Source organism: Saccostrea echinata, unplaced genomic scaffold (genome assembly GCF_033153115.1).
Source record: "Saccostrea echinata isolate AGI-Se365-2 ecotype Australia unplaced genomic scaffold, CSIRO_AGI_Sech_v1 ptg000008l, whole genome shotgun sequence".
Taxonomy (NCBI): Eukaryota; Metazoa; Mollusca; class Bivalvia; order Ostreida; family Ostreidae; genus Saccostrea; species Saccostrea echinata.
In genome coordinates this window covers 1319503-1329127 of record NW_026889757.1, presented here as the reverse complement: position 1 = coordinate 1329127, position 9625 = coordinate 1319503, and the positions used below count along the sequence as shown (strand labels likewise).

The 9625-nt window shown below is 33.3% G+C and overlaps 1 protein-coding gene across 1 annotated transcript in view; it reads left to right on the top strand.

The window, feature by feature from the left end:
- Positions 1-9625, top strand: part of LOC133180905 (uncharacterized) — a 78095-nt gene that overhangs the window by 148 nt on the left and 68322 nt on the right. The gene's annotated exons all lie outside the window — the stretch shown is intronic.

Sequence of the window (9625 nt, the reverse complement as noted above, 5' to 3'; positions counted from 1 at the left end):
TCTGTCAGAATTATTTGATCATTTAGTGGAGGAAAGTTTAGCGGTATATTGCACACGGTTTGTATTAATTAATTAGGAGGTTCTGCTCAGAGAATTAAATGTCACATAAGCTGCAATCACTCTGTCGTCTTATAATACAGCTAATCCCTGTCTATAACATACATGTAAAAGTAACGTAGCTTGAAATTTATCAAAGACATGATAAGCTGCCTAATGTTGAGGAAATTCTCCCCCAAAATACATTTATATGTCTGTCAGTTTGGGAAACAATACAATCCATAGTGACATATTACATGCTTAATTCCCAGTGTTTCGTACCAACATTTACGCTAGTTGGAATGTATGTAATCTGTAAACATAAGGTTAATGAAGCAGTAAGAGTTTTTTTAGGAATTGACTAGCAGATTTCAACTTTTGTGACTGACAGTATTAGTGGTTACATCATACAGTTCATTGAAATGTGATTTGTGTGGTTCTTAAGACACCTTTCTGTCAAATCAGTCTCATCCTATTCCCAAACTTTCATGCAAAATTTATGATTGTATGGTAATTATCAGGAATTTATTAAGAGCCCTTCTTTGCATTTTACACCTGAACAGGTGGTAATTACAATAGTTTAGCTGCAAAACTTGTTTGTTATTTGTAGAAAATTAATATTTTATATTGTCCATAATTTATTTATTCTTCATGAAATCAATGTTAATTCTTGACTGACCTGACTTTCATGTTGAGGCCAACATCAGACAAATATAATTTTTCATCCAAAAATATCCTGACAGCTTCACACCAATTTCAATGGGCAAATTGATTCTTACAAAAGATAAATTGTCATTAAAATCCCTTGGTATTTCATCAATTTGTGGCATAAGACATGATCTAAAGCCCGATTCATCAATCTTACTTCAATCTGCTAAGGGGAGATAACTTTACTCTGCCAGAGTAAATCTGAATAATATTCTTATCAATATGTTATATAAACTGGGGGATCATTCATCTTGTGGCCATAATTGACACCAGAAGCTTCCAAACCACAGAAAATACATGAAAAACACACAATCTACAAGCCCTTTATCCCGGACATGTTCAGAAAAGGAAGGATGAATTAGAAACCAGTCTGTGAATACAAGGCATAGAACAGATTCCAAATTCCCCCTCAAAAAATGTTCAAGCTTTTTCACAACAACATCATCAGTTAATATGGCAGATTTCTGTCAATACAATTGTGTGGAATTTCCTTTCTTTTAAATTTGTGTTTGATTTAATAAAAAACTTTGGATGAATAAATCCTTGCACAGTGAAGGGTAAACTTAACATTTTTACTAAGATAGATAGTTTTCCCACATGTTGCAAACATTAAACTGGCATATTTTTCAAAACTCAAATAACTCCAGGATTTTACAAAAAACTTCAGAATGCAGATCAAGGTACACTTCATTTCATGAAGTTAACAAAAATTCTCGACAAAGCTTGATTGCCTGAATTTTTTTTCTTATTTTCAAAGTTGTAAATGCTTCCCTCTCTAATGAATAAAGATGAAATGTTAACACTGATTGCAACAACTGGAACAAAGGATGTGTTATGTGCATTTGTGATCTGATTTAAGCAAACAGAATGATTCCATATGCACAAGAACCTCAACAAATGCAGGGAGATGAATTTCTAAATGTGTTAAGATGAAGTAATGTTAGCGTACCACACAAGGCATTCAATTCTGGTTTAATCAAGCCCTAAATCAAACTTGTTCATCTTTATAAATCAATGCTCCAAACAAGGCTCAATTCACAGGTTTTCCAGCTATAAACTCATCTAAAGAAATGCCCTCTAGAAGAATTAGCCTTAAAAATAATATCAAATTAATTCAATTTAAATATAGCATAAAGGTAGGTAATGATTAGAATTTCTTGGAATTAATACAGCTACAAAGCCTTCTTCATGTAAAATATGTAAGGAAACTTTGGATGAAAAAAATATTGGTGTTTTAAAGCCTACTTGATAAAATATTCACAAACATTTCAATTAACATAGGGCTCCAAGATGCACATGTAAAACTCATATGTTTGTTAATTGAGCCTTGTACAAATAGAGTATTCTAGTGAAAGAAATTGTTTAAGATATAACAGATATATATCCTATATCTAAAACCCCACTGTTGTAGAGCATGTCATACATCTTGATGAATCAATTTTCTACCCTACTTTCTGTAAAAATATATTTGTTTCAATGGTCCAGACAAAACACAACATAATTATTTTGACATGATCTTCAATGATTAAGCTTTCAGAAAGGACATTACAATTGCTTAATTGTTCATTTAAGACCTGCTTTCTCCATGTAACATAAATATTGTCTAAATATTTATGTTATTTAAGCATGATTACCCCCCAATCAGCATAACCTCCCACTGCAGAAGAGGTACGTAGTTTGCCCCCAAAATCTTGTAACCAAAAATAACACAAAAGCAATTATGCTGTAAGCAATCCAGATTCTAATAGGTAATGACTACTGAAACAAGATATGGATTCTTTGAATATATTTGAAATGTAAATACTAGAAAAAATTCTCTTTAGAGACAAGGGGCAAACCAAAGTGTCAGATTTGTTTAACAAAACAATACATAAAATCAGAAACCTCCCAAACCCAGAAAGCAAATTCTTCTGCTGAGTTAAAGACAGGATTGTTGAAATAATAGAGGAATCTTTGCCATAATCTGAATCTGTTCAGTGTAACAGAAGTAAGGGTAAATAGTGACACTTTCTCACCTGTTCAGCCCACCTAGTTAGGATCTTGATTCACACAGTAACCTGAGATACCTTTCCAGTTTTTTTTTTTTTTTTTTTTAAATATCGATACTGCTCTATCTCATAACTTGTAGTCTTTCTATGAAGTTCGGAAACACATTTATATATTGACCTTCAAAGTGAGCAGATCGCTGCATGGGTGCCCCTTAATTCCTGTCCATAGGTTCTATTTTAATCCTATCTGCTAGTGCACAGATCTCTAACTTTATTCTAAAAAGGAAATCTATCCGTGCAAAAATGTAATTAGGGAAGACCTCTGTTTTGATAATATCTTGCTATTCTTAATCCTCTGGTCTGCTGGAGAGTTGAACCCCAGCATGCATCTGTACCTAGGGTGACATGGCCAGGTGTAAAGGTATGCCAAATGTGACACAAATTGACAATTAGTCCCGCGTCCCTCCTCCCCTTGTTTGTCTGTTTGTGTGAAAGAGAGATTTCCTGTAAAAGTACACAGTTTTCCTATGAAGAAGTCTATAAGTGGCTTTGTCTGGCAAAGAAAGCCCATCCTTCAATGAGGCTAATAACTCTTTAAAAGACCCTCAAAACAAATTGTATGTTATATTTGAAGGAAAGTGTAGCTCCCACTAATTTCTAATTAGCAGACTGAAGTACTTCATTTGTAAATGTCCCAATGATGAAAAGCAACCTGACTTGTATTACTATGCATTCAAAATATGTAAGAACAATGTACTCTGGCCATGCCAGGCACTCGGAAAAATATTTCTAGGAGTTTTCAAGTTAAATCTGTCAATGCTCCCTAAAGGTGCAAACTGGAAAATTAATTCAACTACACAGAAATCATTTATTTACTCTGACATTTATTGCTAATAATAAGTTAATAGAGGTTAGTACAGGTTCTTGCTTCCCCTGCAGAAACATTTATCAATATTACATCGGAAAAACAGCAAAAACATGAAGAAAATTCCTTATAACCCCATTCTCAATAGACCACATGAAAAAGCACTCTTAGCCACCAGAGAATTTCCTCACTCTGATTTAATTTCCCCCACTGAAGACTACGGGCAGACATGCAGTGTTTAACATATCTCTCCTGGTTTTTTGAACAAAAGTTAAACCACAGACTGGATTTTCAATAATCGTACACAATATTGATCAATTGATAAGAAGATCCATCCATCGATTTAGTTGTGTTCTAACAGGAAGCCATAACCTTGTCAAAGTTGAGGTAGCTTCTGAGGCTATGTGGAAAAGAGATTTTTATTCTGTTTCAAGGTTCAAAAAAAAAAATCCATAAATAGTGATAGACCGTATTTTAAGTCACGCCCCATGGCTCTTTTTTTCTGTCAATGATATATCTAAAGTTGAATTATCTTGACTAGTAAAAATATCACAATTCTTGAATAAAAGAACAGCTGATGGCAATGTTAAAGTATTAAAATATCTTTTTTCCATGGGCCATTTATAAATTAATTCTCCTGTAAAAGAGAGTAGAAAAAAGTCCCAACTGGATCAAGGGACATAATCCTACAAACATCCTCATTACAAAATTGAAATAATTTGTTTTTTGTTTTATAGAATGATGAACAATTACAGAAAATGTGTGTGTGTGTGTGTGTGTTTTTAATGAATCCCCTTAATGAACAGTTGAAATCATTTATAATGGTGAATCATTTATAATGTTCAAAGATGTTATTCTCAGTGTCTCAAAACCAGTGGACATGCAGATATCAATGAGTGCTGGACAGATGAGTCAACAGGTAACTTTGGACATCAAGATTTTTTTGATAATAGTAAAACTGATTTAGAATGGGTGCTTGTGTTTGATTTTTTTTTTTTTTTTTTTGCAAAATTCAATCAACTTCAGCAGTCCTGATATCAACATCTTTATGACTGAAAACTGCTCACATAGTTGATGATGAATTTTATAATCTAGAGGAAAATGATGAATATGTTGCAGAAGAGCCCCTGTATGAATTATTCTCCTGACACAATCTCATTACTGTCAGGAGTTAATCACAACTTTAATTACAGCAACTTGATTGCTGACCGACATCGTTACCCACTGATGTGGAATATGACACATACTGCAGCCACGTTAAGACTATGGAGGACTTGAGCCTCGATCTGTTAATGGTCCTTTAGCAATTACATTAACAGTATCATTCTAAGGCAATAGTCCTACTTGGAGAAATCTCTGAAAATATACAACTTCTGTCATGCAACAGGTTTCTTACTTCAGAATCATTTTGATTTAGAACTGATCCCTGGATTTATTTTGTTAGGTTCCTAGTCTACAATTGATGGTCCCTATAGGGCTGGAATTACTAACTGCTCCCTTGAGGTTTCCAATATCTGAGAAAGTCTTTCATGCAGAGACCATTTAACAGTCCCCGAGATATTATTATGATTTATGTCAAATGTTATTTGTGATGGAATAAATGATATGATTTACATCACAGTTTACATGCAATGAGAGAAATATAATGGCAATATTGAACCCGTTTAGTGTAATGTTATGATGTTTACTATTAGTAAGAGATATATTACTAAATTCCTTTATTGGCATTACTGGTACTTTGATTGACTGATATTAAATGATTTTAGCTTGAAAGAAAAACAATTAAATAATGTCATTACTGCATCCATTTACATGAATCGTTATTCCTGAAATAACCTGGATTATGTGAGGGTTTATTCTAAAGGCCCATGGGCCATAATGCTTATATCTATATTCTCCTCTGCCAAATGAATGTGTATGAAACCATGGCCCTTCTGGCTGCAAAGAAAGTGATAAAAGTCTTTCAATTAATACCTAAATATACGTATTAATTTGACAAATTATTGACTTGGTTCACCATAAGTCTTTACATTTCAATAAAATATTTTAAATTCCTACTGTTTCCTAGGGTTTTCCCCAAGGCCCTTGAAGTTATAAACTCCTGCATTGCATGGTACCATAGTATATTTGATTAATTCATTAGGCCATTGTTCTTTAGTACTACAAAAATTTAATTTGAGAACATTTCTATATATGCCTACATATACTGTGGCCCCACTTTAGCCCTAGCTATTAGAACCACTACAAACTCCTATCAGAGTCTGCTGATGCTTGTTCTGACTCTTTCAAAGATTTTTTTTTCATTTCAATGCTAAACAGAAAATTTTGAAATTGATTTGTATTAAACAAAACCTACCAGTAGATATTAAACTTGAAGAGCTTTTACTATTTTTTAATTATACATGTATATTATACAGGGTAACACCTTATAAATACATAATATGCAAGAATGTAATTCCCAATATCTTTATTTGAATTTCATAGAACCATTCGTGAATTCATTTAAATGTAATTTAGATGAAATTTACATGTATTTGGAAGACATCAAACGCTGTTTCCTGTGTCAGGTTTGATCAATTTTGTCAAGACTTCACACGGCCATGCAGGCCTCTGTATGTCTCAGCTGCTGTCAGTAATGTTAATATTAGTCATATCATAAATCCCAGAATTAATCCAGGCAGAATTACCCCTATGTTTGCCCAAGCTTCAGATTTCTTTGATAGGCCATTTATAGAAAAATGTGATAGCGAAAAAACAAAAGGAATGAAGTGCATAGCACATATATCATCCCTAATCTATGTTCACTTGAATTTGGCAAACTTAATAAAATGGTCAAATCATTTTTCTCAGAGCACTCTCAAACTGTTTTCTAAGAACACAAGTACTAATCATTTAACAGATACTACACTGACTCACAGGAAAATAGATTCTCTTTAGAGAAGTGGACAGGCTTTCGCCTACATCCACTTCTCTGGATTAACAATACTTAAAGGTCAGTTTTCTTGTGATAATTGTGTGTATTTATGTTAAAATTGTTAATATAACACGTCTATTACGTACATTCAGATGTATTTCAGACGAAATATCAGTTGAAGTGTAGACCGTTACCGGTTCGAGATTTACACGTTTTCCAGAATCAAAACATGAAGGCTTGCGAAGAGAAGTGGATGTAGGCGAAAGCCTGTCCACTTCTCTAAAGAGAATAAGGAAAATACAGTGATTTCATGTTATACTGAACTCTAAATTACAGTGAGACATACATCTGCTTGGTATTATACATGTATCAATATATGCTTAATTCACAAAAACAGTACAGCTAGCTGATGTTGATGCAGTTTTAATAACCTCTAGCTTGTAACAAAACTTTCTTTAGACCATGCACAGATCTAGAGAGGGGTGGGGGTTGGGGGGTTCAGACCCCCCCCCCCCCCCCGGAATTTGCAAAGTCATTAAAAGTATATACTGTAGCAAATAAAAAATGACTTTCGGCCCCCCTAGAAAACGTGGACCCCACCACCATCACAATGTTTGTGTTTGGAAATGGACTGCATTTTTTTTTTTTTGGTTGTTTTTTTTTTTTTTTGCTTGTCAAGATATTTTCTGGGTTTGATACAAGGAGTGTAGGTTTATTTTTTTTATTTATTTATTTTTTTTGCTTGTCAAGAATTGGAAATTTTTTGACTTGGGTGGAACCACCCCCACCCCACCCCCCCACCCCCCAGAAAAATTCCTGGATCCATGCCTGTGTTAGACTATAAACATGATTCTTGAGCTGATCAAAATTCAAAAAAAAAATTCAGTTTTGTAGAACACAGGACACCTGCAGGTAAAAAATTCCTCTGATACAAGTCCCTGCACTTGATTGCAATATTTTAACACTGATTTTCATTATAACTAAAAATGAAGTCCATATCTGTTATTGTTTAACTGCTAGAGGTAAGAGTTCTGAACAGACACACAAACAGACAAAACAACACTCTTTTATAAAGCATAAATATGGAAAGAAAAATTTGAAAGGCAAATCGAGACCACACATATATCTCACTTCATAAAATGACGAGATACAGAAAATGGCTATCATAAATGTAATGGATGAGTTCCAAGACAAAATTGGTTGAGCAAACACAATAATCTTAAACTTCAATCTTTCTTGAAACCCCCTCTTCCAAATCAAAGATAATGAGCCATGGAGCAAATATAAATGACACTATCATTTCATCATTGGGAATTCAAATTTTTTAACAAGACGTAGGAGCTAGGTCAAAGAGATACAAGAGTTGCTGCCACTTGCTTTGAGGTGTATTCTGAGTATTTTGGACACTTTGTAATATATATTTCATATTTGTACAGTAAAACACAATTATAACGAAAACGCTTATAATGAATTGACGCTTATAGCAAAGTGATTTTCATTCCTGGCGACTTTAAAATATATTGAAAACTTAACAAATATAACAAATTACGCTTATAATGAAACAAAATCATCCATTCCTGGCACTTCTTTATAAGCATGTTTTACTGTACAGACATACAACCAGAATTATTGACAATTTTGGTAAAATTAGTTCTACACCGAAATGGAATCAGGATTTTGAATCCAAAATGTATTCATAAATATATTTAATTTCCATTTTTAAATTAAAAAGGAAACTTACCAAGGGATATGATTTTTCTCAGATTTTATCTGATGAGGAAATAATGTATTATTCTAATTGATTTACAAAGTATGGAATGGTTTGCTATACTTTAATTAAAGTATAATCGATGTTAAATTTATTTTTATTTGGAATGATATGGATCATTTTACAACACTGACATAAATTAAATGGACATTCCATATGCATCAGTAAAACTTTTTGGACATGCATGTTCATATTCCTAACGTGATATCATTTGAAGTATTTATACACCTACTACGGAAGGCCATCCCGACTTCATGGCATCATATTAATATAATATTTCTATAAATAGCCTCTACTATTTCGGTCATACCTTAGAGTCCAGTAATTATGTAGGAGGCACAGTACAGAATATAAAGGAATGGTCACCCTTAGGAGATATGACAAACACCACAAGTACACAAGGAATTAAGAGGCTTCTTTATTCAGACAATACTTTGAATAATATGATAAATTCTTGATAAAAAAAAATCGCTGGCAATTTTATCAATGTTGTCTGTAGGATTTGAGAAGGGTGCTAATGTATGCCCACAGATCCTCTCCAACTAATATCAGAAATTTATTGGACTGCAAGGAAATAGTTTCCAATTAACACTTTCATTCACTAAGGGGATATCAGTTCAGTTATTACAGAAGAGAAACGAATTATAGACAAGTATTAAGACACACTTCTGACTGCAGAATGAGTTCACCCATTGGCCAAGCAAACTGACCGAGACAGATTGTCCGAAATCTATCCTTCTTGAATTTAAACAGGTGGTCTTTCACATAGAGTGAATGGTGTCATACATTCTCTATTTAGGAAATTTACAATAAATAGCCCTAGGGAAGAAATGATAAGGAAAATCTTAAGGTATTCATTACAGTGCAACAACAATAGATCACAGTCAAATAGATGAAGAAACATTGCATGAAAAGGGGGATAACTCCTTAAGACTTGATCTGATTTGATGCACTCCAAACCTCTCTATTGCTTTAATGAATTCCTTTGGTCAAACCTCTTAAAAGAACATGTCTATGTGGCTAAGAGACATGGAGGATTACTTTAACAACTCAATTTGCCTTTGCAAACAAAACTGGAAAGGTTTTTTACACAGCAAGCAATATACATATACTAGAGAATCCATTACATATCCTGGGCCAATATATGTATTCTACAGAAAGAAAATCCCTACAAAAGCTCAATTAAACAAGATACTCTTGTACTGAAAATGAAAACAATTTTGTAATATTGTGATAACATGCAGTTACACGATCATCAATACTTCTTTTTTTTATTTTAAACAGCTAATGTTATGCACTGTCACTAAAGCCTTGACTAGTACATACTGTTGTTTACGAGTATATGC